This window comes from Hordeum vulgare, chromosome 3H (genome assembly GCF_904849725.1).
Source record: "Hordeum vulgare subsp. vulgare chromosome 3H, MorexV3_pseudomolecules_assembly, whole genome shotgun sequence".
NCBI classification, from domain to species: Eukaryota; Viridiplantae; Streptophyta; class Magnoliopsida; order Poales; family Poaceae; genus Hordeum; species Hordeum vulgare.
The window spans coordinates 72805639-72826414 of NC_058520.1; the positions used below are offsets into that span (position 1 = coordinate 72805639).

General features: G+C 42.8%; 1 pseudogene; it reads right to left on the reverse strand.

The window, feature by feature from the left end:
• Positions 1 to 16239, reverse strand: part of LOC123439552 — a 29812-nt pseudogene extending 13573 nt beyond the window's left edge.
• Between the last annotated feature and the right edge of the window lie 4537 nt (positions 16240 to 20776).

A 20776-nucleotide genomic window follows, 5' to 3' on the forward strand; every position in this document is an offset into this window, starting at 1 on the left:
TCCGACCAGCTTCAGAAATCTGGAGCCCGGCACCAGAAGAACATGAGCTCTATAACTTGGATTTCCGGCTCCCTCCGGACGTCCGAGGGCCGAACGTCCGTCCCCTTTCGGAAATCCGGAACCTCCCACCAGAAGAAGTTGAGTCGAATAACTCGGATTTCCGGCTTCTCCGGACGTCCGGTCGCTGTTCAATTCACAGTGTTTCCAGTCATAGCTACAGTCCTCGGACGACCGACCCCTGTCGGACGTCCGACCCCTTGCGAACGCCCAGACTTCCGAGAACTGTTGGATGTCCGGATCCTGTGTGACTTAAAGTGTCCCCAACGGCTGTTTTTCTCTCCCCACTATAAATACCCCCCTCCCACTTCGTGAGAGCTTGCCCCAACACAGCCTTATTCTCATATGAACACATTTCTACCTCACACGCATTTGCTCACACCAAATCTTAGATCCCAAGAGCATTTGTGAGCCCCTTTGAGAGTTGTTCCAATCAAAAGATAGATCGTCTCCCTCTCCTCCTCTCAACCCAAGCTATTTGAGATTTGAGCAAGTTTTGAGCATTCCCCGTGATCTTGTTACTCTTGGAGGTTGGAGACTCCTAGGCGGTAGGAGTTCTTCGGAGAGGAATCAATCCGTGTGATTAGCCCCTGGAAAAGTTTGTGGGGGTTTGGAAGCCACCTCAAAGGCTTACCACTAGTGGTTGAGAAACGCCTTCGTGGTGTTATCTCAAAGGGAGAATAGGGTGAGCCTTCGTGGCGTTGGTGTGCCTTCGTGGTAACATCCACCTCTCTAACGGTGACTAGCTTCCCTCCAAGGAAGTGAACATCGGGATACATCTTCGTCTCAGTGACCTTGGTTATCCTTAACCCTAACTCCTTACTTGTGGTTTACTTGTGTTACTTGAGCATACATACATTGCATATTGTTTGTGCTCATTATATTGTGTTGGCTATTTCTTCTACAAGATTAATCATTCAAGCATACCTTCTATATCCACACGTTCATACTGGCAACTTTTGATATATCGTGTGATATAGTGTGATCTAGTATCTTGTGTTGTTCACCTACTTATCGTGTGATATAGCTCAAGTAAGTTTCTGTAACTTACTTGTGCTTGTTAGTAACTGTATTGTGTCCATCTTGGTAGATCATGTTGTTGATACACGTTGCAGTGCCTAGTGCATTTAGGATTTGTGCTTGACAAGTACCCTCTTAGTTTATCTCCGCATTAGTTTCAAGCCAAATCCGAAGAAGTTTTTAAATAGCCTATTCACCCCCCTCTAGGCGTCATCGAGGTCTTTTCAATTGGTATCAGAGCTAGGTATCTCTTTAATTAGGTTTCACGACCTAGAGAGTATCGATGTCAACTATTGGATTAGTGCACAATGGCACCTTTGACTTTGATGGCACAAATTATACCCTATGGAGAATCCGTATGCTTCATCACTTTCGGGCCATGGGCCCAAATACTTTACGAATTGTTCTTGTAGGGATTGCCGACAAAAAGGATGATGCATCGTCATCTACTAATGAAATGTATCTTGATTGTGAGGCTTTTCTTGCCATTCATCGAACCATAAGTCCTGAAGTGTTTAAGTCTATCTCAACTTGCAAGTCAGCTCATGAAGTTTGGACTAAACTTGAAGTTATATATGGTGGGTCCAATCTTGATGAAGACGGTATTATGATGAAGGAGTTGGTGCATGATCTCTTCACTCTTTTCGATCTTAAAGAGTCCACCACTACTTCCATATCCGATTGCTTGCACACCTCAGCATCTTCAATCTCACAAGGTAATGACATGGTGAGTGAAGAAATATATGTTGATGAAAATGTCATAGCCTCTATGGACACGAGCATATCAAGCACCACACATAGTGTAAATTATTGTGCTGATAGGTCATGCATTTCACCTAACGATCCCTCGACAAATGTCTGTGGTGATATGCCTGCTTCCTCGTGTCCTCTTGATCAAAATATCTTGTTTCTCCCTAGTTGCTCTATGACTAATAATTTAGGGGAAATCAAGAAATATGAAGTACTTTTGACTAATGAAGAATCTGATTCACCAAAAGAATCATCATCAACTCCTCCAGTTCACATGTGCCTCATGGCAAGAGGTAATAATGAGGTATCATCTTCCCTGTGCAATAACGATGATATTTGCGATGAGGATGATGATGATGACTTGACTGAAAATATCTAAGTGATCAGTAAAATTCTTCATAAAGCTAAAAATAACGCTCTTCAAAGATTCCAAGATGTTCTTGCTTACTTTGAAAATTGTAATGATTCACTTAATCATGAACAAGCTAAAAGTGAACAACTTGAACATGAACTTGAGAAGAGTCATCAAGCATGTAGAGACTTAAGATCTTCAAAAGGAGAGATTGAAGTTACTCATGATAAACTTAAAAAGGATTTTGAGGTCCTTCTCCTTGAATGCAATAATGTCAACGGAGAGCTCATCAAAACCTCTAAGATCTATGAGGAGCTTCAATCTACTCATGAGAAGTCTCTATTTGCTACTTACTCCTCTCATATTGTTGATGATACTTGTACATCTAACTCTACCTCATTTGAAGTATCAACATTGAAGGAGAATATTGAGCTACATCTCAACTTGATTTACTAACTAGCAATTATGGGAAGTTGGAAGAAAACCATGTAATGCTCACAAGCTCTCATGCCGATCTTCTAACATCCTATAATGTGCAAAGGTTAGCTCATGAGGCTATCATCACCAAGGTAACATCAAGTGAGCCTCATGTGGACAATGGCACTACTTCTAGTCAAAGTACTATATTTCCATGTGCTTGTCCTCGTAATTCGTCTACTTATAATATTGCTACCTCGTGTGATGAATTACTTTCCTTTCCTTGTTGCTCTAACATTGAAGCTTACACTTCCTCTAGTACTTGCATTGATACTAACCCTGCAGAGGAAATCGAAGAGCTCAAGGCCCAAGTCACTTCTTTGAAGAAAGACTTGGAACAATGTCATGAAGGGATGTCCACACTCAACAACGTCCTGTGTGAGCAAACATCTCTGAATGACAAAAATGATGTTGGAGTAAACTCAAACAAGAACAAGAGGGGCCTAGAACAAGTCAAGAATTCGGCCAAAATCATTTGCTTCAAGTGCAAAGTTAAAGGGCACCATGTCAGATCTTGCCCTCTAAAGACGAAGTCTCAAAGTCACAAGCAACAAGGTAAGCGGCCACAAACTCAATCACATATTCAACTACAAGTTGAAGGAAGGCCTCTTCCCAATAAGACCCAAGCCAACACTCCCCGAGGTGAGAAATCAATTGGGAAGAAAGCAAAGGGTAGATGTTGCTACTTATGTCGTGAGAAGGGTCACGTCGCTTCGTCTTGCACAAGAGGTAACTTATCCAACCCAATCACTATTGATGATATCTATTCCCTTGGGAAGGATAAGGTTGGCAATGTGTTTGCCAAGTTTGTTGGTACTCAAAATGGTGTCAAGAAAAGAACCATTTGGGTTGCCAAGCCTATTGTGATTAACCTCTTAGGACCCAACGTAGTTGGGGACCAACAAGTTCAAACTTGATCAATAGGTGACTATGGAGGACATTAGAGACTTGGATACATAATGAAGAATTAAAGGGTCTTCATCATTCATATTATCTCAAGCCAAGTCATTTGGATTATCGAGTTTCTATCTTATATCCAATGGGCCTCCTTACGGTAACTTATACTTAAACTGTTTACATTGTTAGGTGCTTGCCCCTTTGCATGTTGTGGTTTTGTACGTTGCATGCGTTTGTATATGTTGTGCTTCCAACTTGCTTATCTTGAGTAATTGAGTATGTGTATGTTGGTTTGCATATCATGTACATGTGAGTCTTGTATTGAGCCTTTTTGCGTCTTGTTTGTATTTTTGTTAGCTCTTGTGAGAGATTAATGGATTATCCCATTGTGGGGGAGTGATGTGCTTTGCACACCTCACAATCCTATAAATGTGTATACATGGGGAATACCACTTAGTTTTGATATTTCAAGATTATCTAGTTTCTATCTGGCATGTCTTACTCATGAGAAATTCAAATTCTATATGGTCCATTAAGCATCTCTTGTTGGTTTTAATTTGCCACTTGTTAATATTGATGGTTTATCACATTATGGGGGAGTAATATGCTATGTGCATATTACAAAACTAGAAAATGTGTACATTTGAGGTGTTGCCACTTAGTGTTGATATTGTAAATTATCTTGTTCCTAGGTGGCATGTTAAATCTACAAGTGTCATTTGCTTGCATTTTATGGGTAAAGATGATCTTGGATATATATTTCCGATTTACCAATGAGTATCACTTCCAAAATACTTCTTGTCCTTGACAATTGGTATTCCCATCATGTGATAGGAATTGCTAATCGTCTTTACATCGAATTTTGTGTTTCCTTTGTCTTCCTTGCCTCTTATGGATCTATTTTAACATGTCTAGTGTTTTTATAGATATAGAGAAAGTGATGATCCCATCGTGTGCATTTTGTATTTAAATGCAAATTCTATATAATGCACACCCCTTGGGGGAGCTATCCTATTTTCTTTAGAACACTCTCTTTATTCACCCATCATAAAATCTTTTCATCCCCATCAAGTGTGTGTTGATGGGAGACAAGTCTTGCTCTTTATGATGCTTTGTGCCATCATGAAAATTTGTCGAGGGCTTGGTTTGTTGGAACCTAGCTCTCTTTTGGAAATTAGATACCTCGTGTTTGTTTTCCTTCAATTGGTTTCTTGTTTCCTTTTATTTGGCATGTGTCAATGGATATCTCATTCCTTGAGGTATCTTTTAGTTGATATCCTTCAAGTGATATTTCTTTTTTTTAAGATCTTATTATCACTTGATACCTTGTCTTTTGGTGACTTATCAACTTTGTGTTGAGTTGATTCTTGAGAGTCTTGAGCATGCATATCTACTATATACAACTTCTTTTGCTTGCTTTCCTTCTTTGACCCAATATATAGGGGAAACTCCACCTTGTCATAAATTGGCTAAAGTGTGCATGAAATTCAAATTCATATCTATATGCACATATGTATGTGGAGTTTGTCCTATTATTGCTGGTTTTCTAACTCTTTGGTCCCAATGAGTTTGGGCACCATTTTGTTTGTTTTTGCTCTTCCAGGAACAACTGGAGATGCATTGGATGCTCGGCTCACCTATAAGGAAGGTGTTGAGACCATGTGATTATTGGAGCCAAGTTAGGATGATCAAAGAACAACTATCTACTACATCAATCCAATGTTGTCTCGGTAACAAGTATCCACTTCATGCATTCTTTTCTTGCAAAGGCCCCAACCTGTCTTTTCTTTTCCAGGTTGCATCATGGCATGAATCTCTTGATTCGTTCTTGTAGTACTTGTTTGCTTTCTCAAAGCATCCGAACGATGATGTCTTACTACTAGTTGGGATGTCTTTGATGTTCGTATGTTGGAAGTTCATATTGTACAATAAGAAAATATTAGGCCATGTGCTATGCTTCCAAGCAAAAGATCTCATTGATATATTTATGACTTCCTTTTGGATATCTAGTTTGTTCCTTCTTGTAACCATTTCGTGTGTACATCCTTCTTTGTGGATATATATCATCATGATTGTCTTCTACTTAGAATCTTTTACACATGAGAGAAGTTACACCTCTAATTGATATCCTCTTTTCTTTCACGTCCATCGTTGCATTTCCTTTTTCAGTTTTTGGTGGCTTCGTGAAAGGATTTGTTTTGAGTGCGTATCTTATTTTCCTACATCTTGATGCACTCTTTGGCCGTGAAGATTATTTTTCCTCATGCTTGTCTTGATGATGGTTTTGCCATTTCAGTTAGTATCCCTCCTCTTGACAAGGTTCTTACTTCCTATCTTCACAATGGGTTGTCACAAGCGTTGGTTCTTATTTTGTTTATTAGTAAGCTTGTGAACCCATTTTCTAGTATGTGTGTGTGGGAATGATATGTCTTGCACTTTGTATCGCATTTCATCAAGACTATGTTGATGAGTAATGCTCATCCTTATCTTAGTCTTCTCAAGTGCTTTGCCATGACTCACACACATTACTTTGGTAGAGCCTATTCTCAAGTTGCTTCTGTTACATGTTGCTCAACCATTTGTTTTGTGAAATTGATATGCTTATTGTCTCATCTATCTTCTTGCACTCGTTGTGTGTTTTTATAAATTCTGGGGGAGCAATGATCCTATTTTGTGCACCTGTGTCAAATACAAAAATCTCGTATTAGTGCACAAATCATGGGGAGCTTCTCTAGTTTTTGATAAAACACTCTGTTGCCTTTATCATAATATCTTTTATTCATGTGGTTCGAAGGACCATATGATTGTTTGTTCCATCTGGAATCTTTTGATTGCTTGCCTCTATCTTTGTATGTCTTTGTGGCATACGATCCTTTTATTTGCAATCTTTGGGTCCTCAATATAGTTTGTTTTCCTCCAACTACTTATCATTGTATTTGTGTATTTTTCTGCACTCATTTTCTGAGAAGTACACACTTTTGGAGGACCACCTACTATATTGGCTTTCTAAACTTTTCGTCCATTTTGGCAATCGATGCCAATGGGGGAGAAGTTTAGAGAGTTTACTTTGGATATGTTTAGAGGGTTTTGCTTTTATTGCGTAAGCATTTACATCTTGCACACATGCATTATTACCTTGTATGTGTGCGCTTGGTTATGCTTATTTCCTTATATAAACTCTCTTGAAGTGGTTGTCTTCAATTACCAAAATGGGGGAGATTGTTAGAGCATATATCTCCATATGTGGTTTTGGTAATTGATGACAATTCCTGTAGACTAATGGTTGCCTTAAGTTATATTTATAGGATTTGTCCATAGGCACTTCTTGAAGTCCATCTGTTGGGTTCAAGGAGTTTATATGATGACCAAGATGGTATTCAAGGTATTATCCAAAGAATGGTCATAGAGACACTAGGTTGATCAAGATCTCAGACAAAGAGTAAATCAAGATGATCAACACACAAAACGTATAAGATGTACCGAGAGGGATCAAGTGATCCCATGGTATGGTAAGCATTGTCCATTACGTGTTTGTGTACTAACCCATGGTCTTTGTGAGACTCCTATGTGGGGGTTAGGTGTGCTTCCATGGACTTGCGTCAAAAGGAAGATCTCATACAACTCATGAAGGATGACGTCAAGTGGTGATCGTCATCAAGACTGTGGTGTGCAAGTTCAAGTGGATCAGCACGAATATATCATTGAAACTATTGTTAATGATCATGTGTTAATAAGGACAAGCTCATGCGCTAACAAGGACAAGATCAAGATAAGCATTCCTGAGCACTACATGCTTGATTCTTGTGGATGTTCACATGGTGGACAAATGAAGATGAATACATAAGCTAGGCTTTCCACATTGTGTATGGGAGAGCTACTTGAAGACCGCTTCATGTCTTGCTTTCAACTTGGGCCAAGAAGGAACAACAACATCAAGCTCAAGTGAAAGGGCTAACTCAAAGGTATCAGTCCCTTTGACGTTAGTGGTGCGGAGTGATGATGAGCGAATAAAAGTATACACTCAAGTATGGATCATCGGTACCCCTTTTACAATTCTTGAGTCTTTAGGGATCCCACACTATTAAGAGGGGATCACAGGTTTTGCGATGAACTTGCTCAAACTACATCTCCACTGTTCTGCTCAGACCACATATTCTCTACTCTGTTCCTATCTCAAAACAGGTCTATTGCCTCGGACTTCCGGCTCCCTCCAGACGTCCGAGGGCCGGACGACCGGCAGGCTTCGGAAATCCGGAGCCCTCCACCAGAAGTATTTGAGTCATATAACTCGGAATTCCGGATCCCTCCGGACATCCGAGGGCCGGACGTCCGACCAGCTTCGGAAATCCGGAGCCCTGCACCAGAAGAACATGAGCTCTATAACTCGGATTTCCGGCTCCCTCCGGACATCCGAGGGCCGGACGTCCGTCCCCTTTCGGAAATCCAGAACCTCCCACCAGAAGAAGTTGAGTCGAATAACTCGGATTTCCGGCCTTCTCCGGACGTCCGGTCGCTGTTCAATTTACAGTGTTTCCAGTCATAGCTACAACCCTCGGACGACAGACCCGTGTCGAACGTCCGACCCCTTGCGAACGACCGGACTTCCGAGAACTGCCGGATGTCCGGACCCTGTGTGACTTAAAGTGTCCCCAACGGGTGTTTGTCTCTCCCCACTAAAAATACCCCCTCCCACTTCGTGAGAGCGTGCCCCAAACAGCCTTATCCTCATAAGAACACATTTCTACCTCACACACATTTGCTCACACCAAATCTTAGATCCCAAGAGAATTTGTGAGCCACTTTGAGAGTTGTTCCAATCAAAAGATAGATCGTCTCCCTCTCCTCCTCTCAACCCAAGCTATTTGAGATTTGAGCAAGTTTTGAGCATTCCCCGTGATCTTGTTACTCTTGGAGGTTGGAGACTCCTAGGCGGTAAGAGTTCTTCGGAGAGGAATCAATCCATGTGATTACCCCCGGGAAAAGTTTGTGAGGGTTTGGAAGCCACCTCAAAGGCTTACCACTAGTGGTTGAGAAACGCCTTCGTGGTGTTATCTCAAAGGGAGAATAGGGTGAGCCTTCGTGGCGTTGGTGTGCCTTCGTGATAACATCCACCTCTCTAATGGTGACTAGCTTCCCTCCAAGGAAGTGAACATCGGGATACATCTTCGTCTCAGTGACCTTGGTTATCCTTAACGCTAACTCCTTACTTGTGGTTTACTTGTGTTACTTGATCATACATACATTGCATATTGTTTGTGCTCATTATATTGTGTTGGCTATTTCTTGTACAAGATTAATCATTCAAGCATACCTTCTATATCCACACGTTCATACTTGCAGCTTTTGATATATCGTGTGATCTAGTATCTTGTGTTGTTCACCTACTTGTCGTGTGATATAGCTCAAGTAAGTTTCTGTAACTTACTTGTGCTTGTTAGTAACTGTATTGTGTCCATCTTGGTAGATCGTGTTGTTGATACACGTTGCACTGCCTAGTGCATTTAGGATTTGTGCTTGACAAGCACCCTCTTAGTTTATCTCCGCATTAGTTTCAAGCCAAATCCGAAGAAGTTTTTAAATAGCCTATTCACCCCCCCCCCGCCCTCTAGGCGTCATCGAGGTCTTTTCAACAACACCCTTTTGATTTCTCAAGAGGTCGTTCAGGCTCTTCTCGCCTTGTATGCATGACACAAGGCCCTTCTCAAGTCTCTCTTTTAACCTGGCATTTTCCTCCACAAGATGTACATGCTCACAACAAGGGTTAGTTGTATAAGCATTATCAATTAACACAAAGGGAGTACAAGTAGAGATTTCCTTGGTAAGCTTTGCTTGGAGTTGATCATGAGACTCTTTCAGAGAGAAATGAACACCTTTCAAGACCTTGCGAGCCTTGTCAAGTGTGTCAAACTCCACTTTGAGTCTGTCATGGCCAACCCCAAGAGCATACTTTTCAGACTTAAGTATACGAGTAAGAACAGTATCATGATCTAGTTTCTTTTGCATTTTAGCGCAGTCATCGTTGTATGACTCCTCAAGATCCAAACGAGGAGTGCACTCCTTTTCTAGTGCAATAGATAGTTCAGCAATCTCATCGGCATAGTCACGACTATGTCCCTGAAGCTCGGAGATGGGCTCCTCATGAGAATCGATGAGGTCATTAGCCTCACCCAGTTGTTCCAAGAGAGCAACAAAGTGCTTCTTGGATTCTCCCTTAATAGTGCACAGAAATTTGTCAAGATCATGCTCATTAAGTTCCCCAACATCACTATCATCAACACAATTCAACAATGAAGGAGCAGTAGCGATTTTGGTCTTAATGATGGGGGTTACCTGATCGGTACCTTTTTCCATGAGGCACTTGGCGATGTGGTTCTCGTTGGGGGCGTTGAAGAGAGACACCTTCTTGGGAGAGGGGGTGGCAATAGCAATAGTTGCAGTTGCCACCATATCATCATCGTCAGCATCATCGGAAGGGTACTCTTCAAGGGCCACCATACCCTTTGGGTGGGGTTTCTTCACAAAGTTGTTCTTGATTGGGAATGACTTGGTTTTGTCTTTGCGAATAAGCTTGCCCCCGTTGTCTTCCCTTTTCTCATAGGGACATTCGGCCACGAAGTGACTCACATTACCACAGTTATAGCATGTCCTCACTCGTTGCTTGGGTTTGAACCCACTTGAGTTGTTCTTGGTGAAGGTGGGTCTTGAGTTCCTCTTGTTGCCCCAGAATTGCCTTGACGCAAGAGCCATGTGCTCATGATAAGCATACTTCATGTCTTCAGGGCAACTCTCCTCTTCTTCATCCTCTTCTTCTTCTTCAAAAGCCGCTTTTGCCTTTAACACAAGGTTGGGTGAAGCTGTCTTTGAACGAACTCGAGCAAGTGCATTGTCAGCTGTCTCGTTCATGATTGACATTGCAATGAATTCATCCAATACCTCACTGGAAGACAAGGAGTGGAAATCTGGTCGTTGGCGAATGACAGATGACATGGCTTTATTGAAAGGCATGATGGCCTTGAGAAACTTGCGCTTGACCCATGTATCATCCACATCCTTGCTCCCATGGTCCTTGAGTGCCACATCAATAGCATTTACCCTTCGATAGAGATCACGAGGGTCCTCGTCTTCCTTCATCACAAACTCATCGGCCTTATCAAGTACCACTTCATAGTTGGACCGTTGAATGCTTGAGCTTCCCTTGTACAACACCATAATGTGCTCCCAACAGTCCTTGGCCAAAGTGAAGGGACGCAAGTGAGGAAGATCTTTAGGTGGCACTACGGACTGGAGAAGAAACAATGCAGAGTGATTATATTGATTGTCCGCTTCTTCTCTTGGAGTGAGGTTGCTTGGGTCATGGGGATAATAGCCTTGCTCGATGATTCTCCACAAATTTGTTGAGTTGTGATTCAAATGAGACTTAATAGAAAATACCCAGTTAGCAAAATCACCTTTTACAAGCTTAGGAGGAGGACCAACAGGATTAAGACGCGGTGTGGGAACCGGTCCTCCATAGACTAAGGGTGGTGGAACAGATGCATAAGTCCCATTCCTATCATTTTCGAGAGGAGGGGAAGGTTGCATACCTTTAGCCGTTTCCCTAAAGGAATTGGCCTCCGAATCCGTGTTGGTGGGTTTAACCACCAACGCCGGTTCGGGAGAACTTTTAATTCCCTCAATTAACTCTTTAAGCATGGTCTTGACCTCGTTCGTCAAGGACGTCTTGAGTGCGTCCATAGCCGTATTCAAGTCGTCCCTTGTGATCGAAGTCAAGTCCATGGCCTCGGTTTGCGCACGGGGAACTCCCTCATCATCTTCCATACTCTTCGGGTGGTGAAACCCTTAATAAAGTGATGTGACTCTGATACCAATTGAAAGGATCGATATGGTTGACTAGAGGGGGGGGGGGTGAATAGGCAACGACCACTTTTTAATTAATCTTAACAAGTTAGGGTAAGCAACATAAGGGTTCACTAAAATGGAAACAAAGAGGTGAACCTATATGATGCTAACAACAAAGATAACTAAGACAAGAGATACACAACAACATAAGCATACACAATGTAAAGGTTAGATATAACCACAAGTGGAAACAATGAAGACGAGGATGTGTTACCGAAGTTCCTTCCCTTTGACAGGAAGTACGTCTCCGTTGGAGCGGTGTGGAGGCACAATGCTCCCCAATAAGCCACTAGGGCCACCGTATTCTCCTCACGCCCTCACACGATGCGAGGTACCGTTATTCCACTATAGGTGCCCTTGAAGGCGGCGACCGAACCTTTACAAACAAGGTTGGGGCAAACTCCACACAAAGCTTGGAGGCTCCCAACAAGACCACGAAGCTTCACCACAATGGAATGTGGCTTCGAGGTGACCTCAACCGTCTAGGGTGCTCAAACACCCAAGAGTAACAAGATCCGCAAGGGATTGGTGGGGGAATCAACTTTTCTCTTGGTGGAAGTGTAGATCTAGGACTTCTCAACCAATACCTAGAGAATCAACAAGTTTGATTGACTAGGGAGAGAGATTGAGCACTTTTGAGCTTAGGGAGCAACAATGGAGCTTGGGAGGGTAAAAGGTGGGGTTCTAGAGCAAGAAGAACCCCTTATATAGTGGAGGGAAAAATCCAACCGTTTTCCCACTCACAGCTCGAGCCTAGCGGTACTACCGCTGGCTGCAGTGGTACTACCGCTAGCACTCCAGCGGTACTACCGCTGGCACTCCAACGGTACTACCGCTGGCAGCAGCGGTACTACCGCTGGGCCCATGGTAGTGCAGATGCACTACCAGGCCAACCACTGCCAAGAAATTCTTCGCAAAAAGTCCGACGAAGTACGACCGCTAGGAAGGCGGTACTAAGTTCCTGGAGCAGTACTACCGCTGACCAGGGGCGATACTACCGCCAGCACAGCGGTACTACCGCTAGGGCTAGCGGTACTACCGCCAGCTCCAGTGGTACTACCGCTAGGCCCAGCGGTACTACCACTAGGGACAACGGTACTACCGCTGAGAGACCTTTTTTGCTTAGAGGAGATAAACAGAGGCGGGAACCACTCCTAAGTTGCAGGGAAAGGGAAAGGAGGTAAAGTGTGTGCGTGCAAAATTGATTCCACCCAAACCTTTCCACTACGGGTCCCCTCTTAATAGTACGGCGTTCCTGTGACTCAAAGCACGAGAATCGTAGAGAACACTGTGCTTCTGTTCCACGGAGGGGGGGCAAGTCGTCTTGTGCCGTTGACATGTGTTATCTGAAATCTCAACACACACGATTAGTCCTTTGCGGTACTGTCATCAATCACCAAAATTACTTAGGCATAAATATGCCCTAACAGCTATGGTATTGATTATGAGGATACTTTTAGCCCAGTTGTCAAGGCTGCAACCATTCGTTTAATCCTGTCTATTGCTGTGTCTCGTAATTGGTATATGCGACAACTCGATGTTAAGAACGCGTTCTTACACGGTGTTCTAGAAGAGGATGTTTTTATGAGACAACCACCTAGGTATAAAAGTTCACAGTCACCTACTTTTGTTTGCAAGCTTGACAAAGCACTCTATGGCCTAAAACACGCACCTCGGGCATGGTATTCTCGTTTGTCTTCCAAACTTCAGTCACTTGGATTTCATCCTTCACACGCAGACACCTCCTTATTTTTCTATTCCAGACACGGAGTCGGAACTTTCATGCTTATCTATGTTGATGATATCATTGTTACTAGTTCCTCTGCTCAAGCAGTTGATGCTCTCTTAAAAGATCTTCGCATGGACTTTGCACTCAAGGATCTTGGTGCACTACACTACTTTCTTGGCATTGAGGTAAATCCTACTCGAGATGGTATTGTTCTGTCACAAGGCAAGTATTTGGTTGACTTACTTACACGTGTAAGCATGAAAGGCTCCAAACCTGTTCCAATTCCTCTACCAACAACAGAAAAATTATCTCTTTATGATGGTGAGCCTCTTTGTGATGAGGACTCTACAAAATACAAAAGTATTGTTGGTGCCTTGCAATATGTGACCTTAACTCGTCCTGACATTTCCTTTTCGGTCAACAAGGTTTGCCAGTTCTTACATGCTCCTACAACTGTTCATTGGTCCCTGGTTAAGCGCATTCGTCGTTATTTACAAGGAACTATGAATGATGGTCTTCGTATCAGTAAGTCAGACTCTATGCTGGTTAGTGCTTTTCCAGATGCAGATTGGGATGGTTGTCCTGATGATCGCCGCTCCACAGGAGGTTTTGCAGTTTTTCTTGGCAGTAATCTTATCTCTTGGCTTGCTCGCAAACAACCCACTGTATCTCGCTCCAGTACAGAAGCTGAATATAAAGCACTGGCCAATGCAACTGCTGAAGTTATTTGGGTACAAACTCTGTTGACAGAACTCGGTGTGCCTCATCCTCGAGCAGCATCTCTTTGGTGTGATAATTTGGGTGCTACTTACTTGTCTGCCAATCCTATCTTCCATGCGCGAACCAAGCACATTGAGGTTGATTCTCACTTTGTTCGGGAAAGGGTTGCCAACAAGTTGTTGAATATCAGTTTTATTCTTACTGGTGATCAAGTGGCGGATAGGTTCACTAAACCATTAACAGCTCGGCAACTGGATGTTTTTCGTCGCAATCTCAACTTAGGCAGTTGTGATTGAGGGGGGATGTTAGATGATATGTCTTTGTATCATACGTGACTTGTATAACACGTATAGGTGTGCGTGTAGGTTAGGATCTCTCTCTATCCCATTGTGTTTAAATTGTAGATAGATAAGAGTAGATTGATCTTAAACCACCTTTGATGTATATCTCTTCGGCTTATGCCGCCTATATAAACATGCACGCGTCCCTACTAAGAGCATACACTTCCAGCCTTTTTCACACTTTTATCACCCAAATAAACGGTTTCTGCTAGGCTTCAAGTCCCAGTCCCAGCTCAACAAGCTGTTGAGGTGTAGTGCAAGCAAGGCTGCCAAAGCTGACAAAGACCACTGAGCCTGGCTTCATTGAATCAAGCCATTGCAAGCAATGTGACTCATCCATGGACGCCTTGTTTCCTCTTACGGCCATTGTGTTGTTGTTTCGGTGGCAGAGGCACATTGGCCCGATCGTCCAAGCCTTCTTTCCTGTCACCTGCTCAAACGATTCGATATACAATGCCTCAAGCTCCTCAAAGCTGTTAATGACCTCACCATCGCATCTCAGTGCCTCTTCAAGGATCTTGTCATGGATTTTCTCCGCACCAGGAATGGAAAGGCTTCCAGGGGATTTAGCCTTTGTCAACTCTAGTGGTGTAGGGAACGCTGTGATCGTGACGAGCTCACTTTCATCTTTGACATGTTCAAATACATTGGTGTGAAAAGTGAGGTGCCTGCAAGATGGTTTTAGTTGTTTAAAATACATAGAGATGCAGCCTTCTCCGACAAACATCAACCAACTGCAAGATTGCAACATGCCTAAATAATTGCCCATGAAAATATTTGTTGTCTGTAATTCCTATGCAGTGCAAATTACACCTTTCGTTACATAGAGTAAGTACTACTAACTTTTTGAGAGTGTCTAGGTATCAGTCGATGGCGAAGTCTCAGTCAAGTAATATAATATGCAAAAAGAAAAAAAAGGAAAAAATTAATTTGCATGAATCTTAATGCAAAATCAACGGACTATAGTATCGACTGAGACTTCGCGAAGTCTCGGTCAACTGATTTTTAGCAAAGCCGTAACTTTTTTCTTTCGAGTGTAGACTTTTTTTTATCTGTTCATGTTCTTTTCTCTCTGGAAGCAATTTACACTAATTTCCCCTTATTACTGTTGAAGTAAAGCACTTAACTTTAGCAGGAAAAATATGTCCAGTAAAAAATAAACTAGTACTGAAAATTTGCCTCTCATGGTTGTACCTGATTAGGGACGAGAAGGCACAAAATCCAATAAAGGCGAGCCTCGGGATGCCGAGCTCCCTTGCGATGTCAGCTGTCCACCAGTTTATCATGTCAGATATGATGCAGCTCGGAGGCGAGCGCTGCAGCTGCTGCTCACGGAGGTACGCCATGAGGGGCTCCTGAAGCGCGCCGATGGCCTTCAGGAATTTCGAGAGCAGGTCCGTGGTAGGCCGAACTCAGCGGCCGGGAAGCGGAGCTCCACGAGCTGAACCGCCAGGCCCGCCTCCTTCACGTTGGCTGCAAATCCTGCTAGCCTGGAGGCGTTCCCTGGCGTGGTGATGAAGCTGACCTGCGCGCCGCGCTCTGCCAGCAGGCGCGCCATGTCGGTCATGGGGATGGTGTGGCCCTGCGCCAACAGCGGCACCATAACGAAGTGCGCCCTTGTTGAGCTGCTCTGGCCATCGCCGCTGTGGGCGGAGGTCATGGCCAGAATCGGCTGCGGCGGGAGAAGCGCTGGGGGAGTCAGTCAAGCTGGGAGGACAGTGGCACCTTGAAGATACCACAATCTGTTGGAAGCAATGCAATGTCATTGACTGTAGTGTGCATGTAGCACCTGGTGACAGCCGCATGTGCTGACACGTCAGTCATGATCTCGTGGATGAAGCTTCTTCGGTTCTGGACCGTGGGAAAGGCGGTGTCCGGGCGGTCAGATTGAGCAATGGATGGCTCAGATCAACTTCCCCGACTGCCTGCCACACTCGAGGTTTATAGCCAGTTGAATTCTGCGAGTGATGCAGCCTGGGTTGCCTGCCAGTATTCTCGTATGGAAGATTCAATGGAACGGTGACAGCCGTAGAATTTTCTTGGACGGCATGTTGTTTGTGCGTGCCACAGTCGGTATCCTGACTTTTGGCTGCTCGAGATGCTGATCTTTTGCAACATATGGTTCACGTGCTTGTCAATCCGTAGCCAACTGAATTCTGCCAATGATGTGCGTGTCTTGCCTGCATTACTATTTCTGTGTGTACGAAGATTCAACGGAATTCTCTTGTCAGTCTCTGGACTGGACGCATGTACGAGTCAAAGATCACTGGATATGGTCAAGCTTCTGCAGGTAAAATGTTGACATCAATCAATCTGGGAAAAAGAAGCCCATTTCTTGAGCGACTCTGCATTATTGGATGGTGCCGTTGAGGCGGCGTCTTTCCTCTTTGTGCGAATCTTCTCCCTTATAATCAGGCAGAAAGAAAGACGTACCTACAAAACGACGAGGCATTTTGCCTCCTGGACTCATTTGCACCCATACACCTCATGCATCAAATTATCTAACTTGCATAATTTTTTTTTTAAATAACTTTTTGAATTTATTATGATTTTTTTTATCGGGTGGAGATGAGCCCAGATTCAAAATTGGATATTCGTGATCACATACCCAAGCAAGTGATGCGTTTCTCTCCATGCTTATTGATCTTTCATGTACTTGGCCAAAAAAGAAAAACAATTTTCCTCTCGTGCCTGGTGGTTGGAACCCTAACCATCGCCAGGAGAGGCCAACCTTTAGGCGCCGCCCTCCAGTGGCTCTCCTTCGCCGGATCTTTTGTTTCATAGTCCATCGAAACTCTATTCAAAACTTAAAAACTTCACAACATAAAACTTAACGGAACTTCGTGAGATGGGTTAGTATCATAACGAGCAAATCAATCACTTGGGTACTGTCAAAACAAGACTCATAATTATTTTCACACAATGCCTACTGTATCTTACTATTTTCACAAGATATATTACTCAATATAATCTATGGAAACACCAAAACAAGCAAACTATGCATTGAAAACAGAATCTGTCAAGAACAGAACAGTCTGTAATGATTTGAATGCTAACCATACTTCTGCACCTCCGAAAATTCTGAAAAAATTATGACAATTAAGGCAATTTGTATATCAATCAGGAGCAAAAATAATCAGCTCAATATCTCTCTCAGGATAGGAATGAAAAATAATTTCGTGAGCACAAAGTTTCTGTCTTTTTCAGCATGATCAAACAACTATCACCCAAACTAATCATAAAGGCTTTACTTGGCACTTTATTGAAACTAAGGCAATAAAACATGATTAATACAATAGCTTAATCATGTGAACAGACAAAACAGTAAGGATACATATTGGGTTGTCTCCCAACAAGCACTTTTCTTTAATGCCTTTCAAGCTAGGCATGATGATTTCCATGATGCTCACATAGAAGATAAGAATTGAAACATAACGGGAGCATCATGAAGCATATGACTAACACATTTAAGTGTAACCCACTTCCTATGCATAGGGATTTTGTGAAAAAACAACTTATTGGAGCAAGAATCATCTAGCATAGGAAGGCAAAACAAGCATAGCTTCAAAAATTTCAACACATGGAGAGGAAGCTTGATATTATTGCAATATGTAGAAGCATATGATCCTCTCTCATAATAATTTTCAGTAGCATCATGAATGAATTCAACAATATAACCAGCACCTAAAGCATTCTATTCATGATCTACAAGCATAGAAATTTTACTACTCTCCACATAAGGAAATTTATTCTCATCAATAGTAGTGGAAGTATCGTAAAAGACTTGAACACTACGAATTGTTTCCACATTAAAAGAGTAATGTTCAGTAAGAGGATACTCATAATTGTGACAAGTTTTATCATCTTTCTTCTTTATAGCATAAGTATCATCACAATAATCATCATAGATAGGGGGCATGCTTTCATCATAATAATTTTGATCATTCAAAGTGGGGGAACTAAAAAGATCATCTTCATCAAACATAGCATCCCCAAGCTTGTGGCTTTGCATATCATTAGCATCATGGGTATTCAAAGAATTCATACTAACAAAATTGCAATCATGCTCATCATTCACATATTTTATGCCAAGCATTCTATGTAATTCTTCTTCTAGCACTTGAGCACAATTTTCCTTCCCATCATTTTCACGAAAGACATTAAAAAGATGAAGTATATGAGGCAACCTTAATTCCATTTTTTGTAGTTTTCTTTTATAGACTAAACTAGTGATAAAACAAGAAACTCAAAGATTTGATTGCAAGATCTAAAGATATACCTTCAAGCGCTAACCTCCCCGGCACCGGCGCCAGAAAAGAGCTTGATGTCTACTACGCAACCTTCTCCTTGTAGACGTTGTTGGGCCTCCAAGTGCAGAGGTTTGTAGGACAGTAGCAATTTCCCCTCAAGTGGGTGACCTAAGGTTTATCAATCCGTGGGAGGCGTAGGATGAAGATGGTCTCTCTCAAGCAACCCCGCAACCAAATAACAAGGAGTCTCTTGTGTCCCCAACACACCCAATACAATGGTAAATTGTATAGGTGCACTAGTTCGGCGAAGAGATGGTGATACAAGTGCAATATGGATGGTAGATATAGGTTTTTGTAATCTGAAACTACAAAAAATTTCCTACGCCATACAAGGATCTATCTATGAAGAGACTAGCAACGAGAGAGGTTGTAGAGCATCTTCATACCTTTGAAGATCGTTAAGCGGAAGCGTTACTATGAACGCGGTCGATGGAGTCTGATGTCTACTACACAACCTTCTCCTTGTAGATGTTGTTGGGCCTCCCAGTGCAGAGGTTTGTAGGACAGTAGAAATTTTCCCTCAAGTGGGTGACCTAAGGTTTATCAATCCGTGGGAGGCATAGGATGAAGATGATCTCTCTCAAGCAACCCTACAACCAAATAACAAAGAGTCTCTTGTGTCCCCAACACACCCAATACAATGGTAAATTGTATAGGTGCACTAGTTTGGCGAAGAGATGGTGATACAAGTGCAATATGGATGGTAGATATAGGTTTTTGTAATCTGAAACTACAAAAACAGCAAGGTAACTAATAGTAAAAGCGAGCACGAACGGTATTGCAATGTGTGGAAACAAGGCCTAGGGTTCATACTTTCACTAGTGAAGTTCTCTCAACAATGATAACATAATTGGATCATATAACTAGCCCTCAACATGCAACAAAGAGTCACTCCAAAGTCACTAATAGCAGAGAACAAACGAAGAGATTATTGTCGGGTACGAAACCACCACAAAGTTATTCTTTCTGATCGATCTATTCAAGAGTCTGTAGTAAAATAACACGAAGCTATTCTTTCCGTTCAATCTATCCTAGAGTTCGTACTAGAATAACACCTTAAGACACACATCAACCAAGACCCTAATGTCACCTAGATACTCCATTGTCACCTCAAGTATCCGTGGGCATGATTATACGATATGCATCACACAATCTCAGAATCATCTATTCAACCAACACATAGAACTTCAAAGAGTGCCCCAAAGTTTCTACCGGAGAGCCAAAACGTGCGCCAACCCATATGCATAGGTACCCGATGTCACGAAACCCGCAAGTTGATCACAAAAACATACATCAAGTACTCACATGAATATCCCATTGTCACCACAGATAGACACGTGCAAGACATACATCAAGTGTTCTTAAAGACTCAATCCGATAAGATAACTTCAAAGGGGAAACTCAATTCATTACAAGAAGGGAGAGGGGGAAGAACATCATAGGATCCAACTATAGTAGCAAAGCCCGCGGTACTTCGAGATCATGACATCTCAAGAACACGAGAGGGAGAGATCAAACACATATCTACTGGTACATACCCTCAGCCCCGAGGGAGAACTACTCCCTCCTCGTCATGGAGATCGCCGGGATGATGAAGATGGCCACCGGAGATGGATTCCCCCTCCGGCAGGGTGCCGTAACGGGCTCCAGATTGGTTTTTGGTGGCTACAGAGGCTTGCGACGGCGGAACTCCCGATCTAGGCTTATTTTGGGGGGTTTCTGTATTTATAGGAATTTATGGCGGTGGAATTACATCGGTTGGGCCCACGAGGAGGTCACAAGCCTGCTAGGTGCGGTCTAGGGGGCGCGCCTCCTGGGCTTGTGACTCCCTCGTGGCTCTTCTGGCCTTCTTCCAAAGCTTTGGGGGTCTCTTTTGGTCTAAAAAAAAATCATCGCGAAAGTTTTATTCCATTTGGACTCGGTTCTAAAAAAGGTCAAAAACTCAGAAAAAACAAAACTCGCACTAGGCACTGAGTTAATAGGTTAGTCCCAAAAAAGATATAAATATCATATTCATGCACATAAAACATCCAATGTTGACAAGATAATAGCATGAAACCATAAAAAATTATAGATACGTTGGAGACGTATCAGAGTCGTACTCGCAGCAATTCAGATCACGGTCGGTTCCGATCTATGTGCCGAATCACGGTACCTCCGCGTTCAACACATGTACAGCCCGGTTACGTCTCCCGCGTCTTGATTCAGCAAGGAGGAGGGAGAG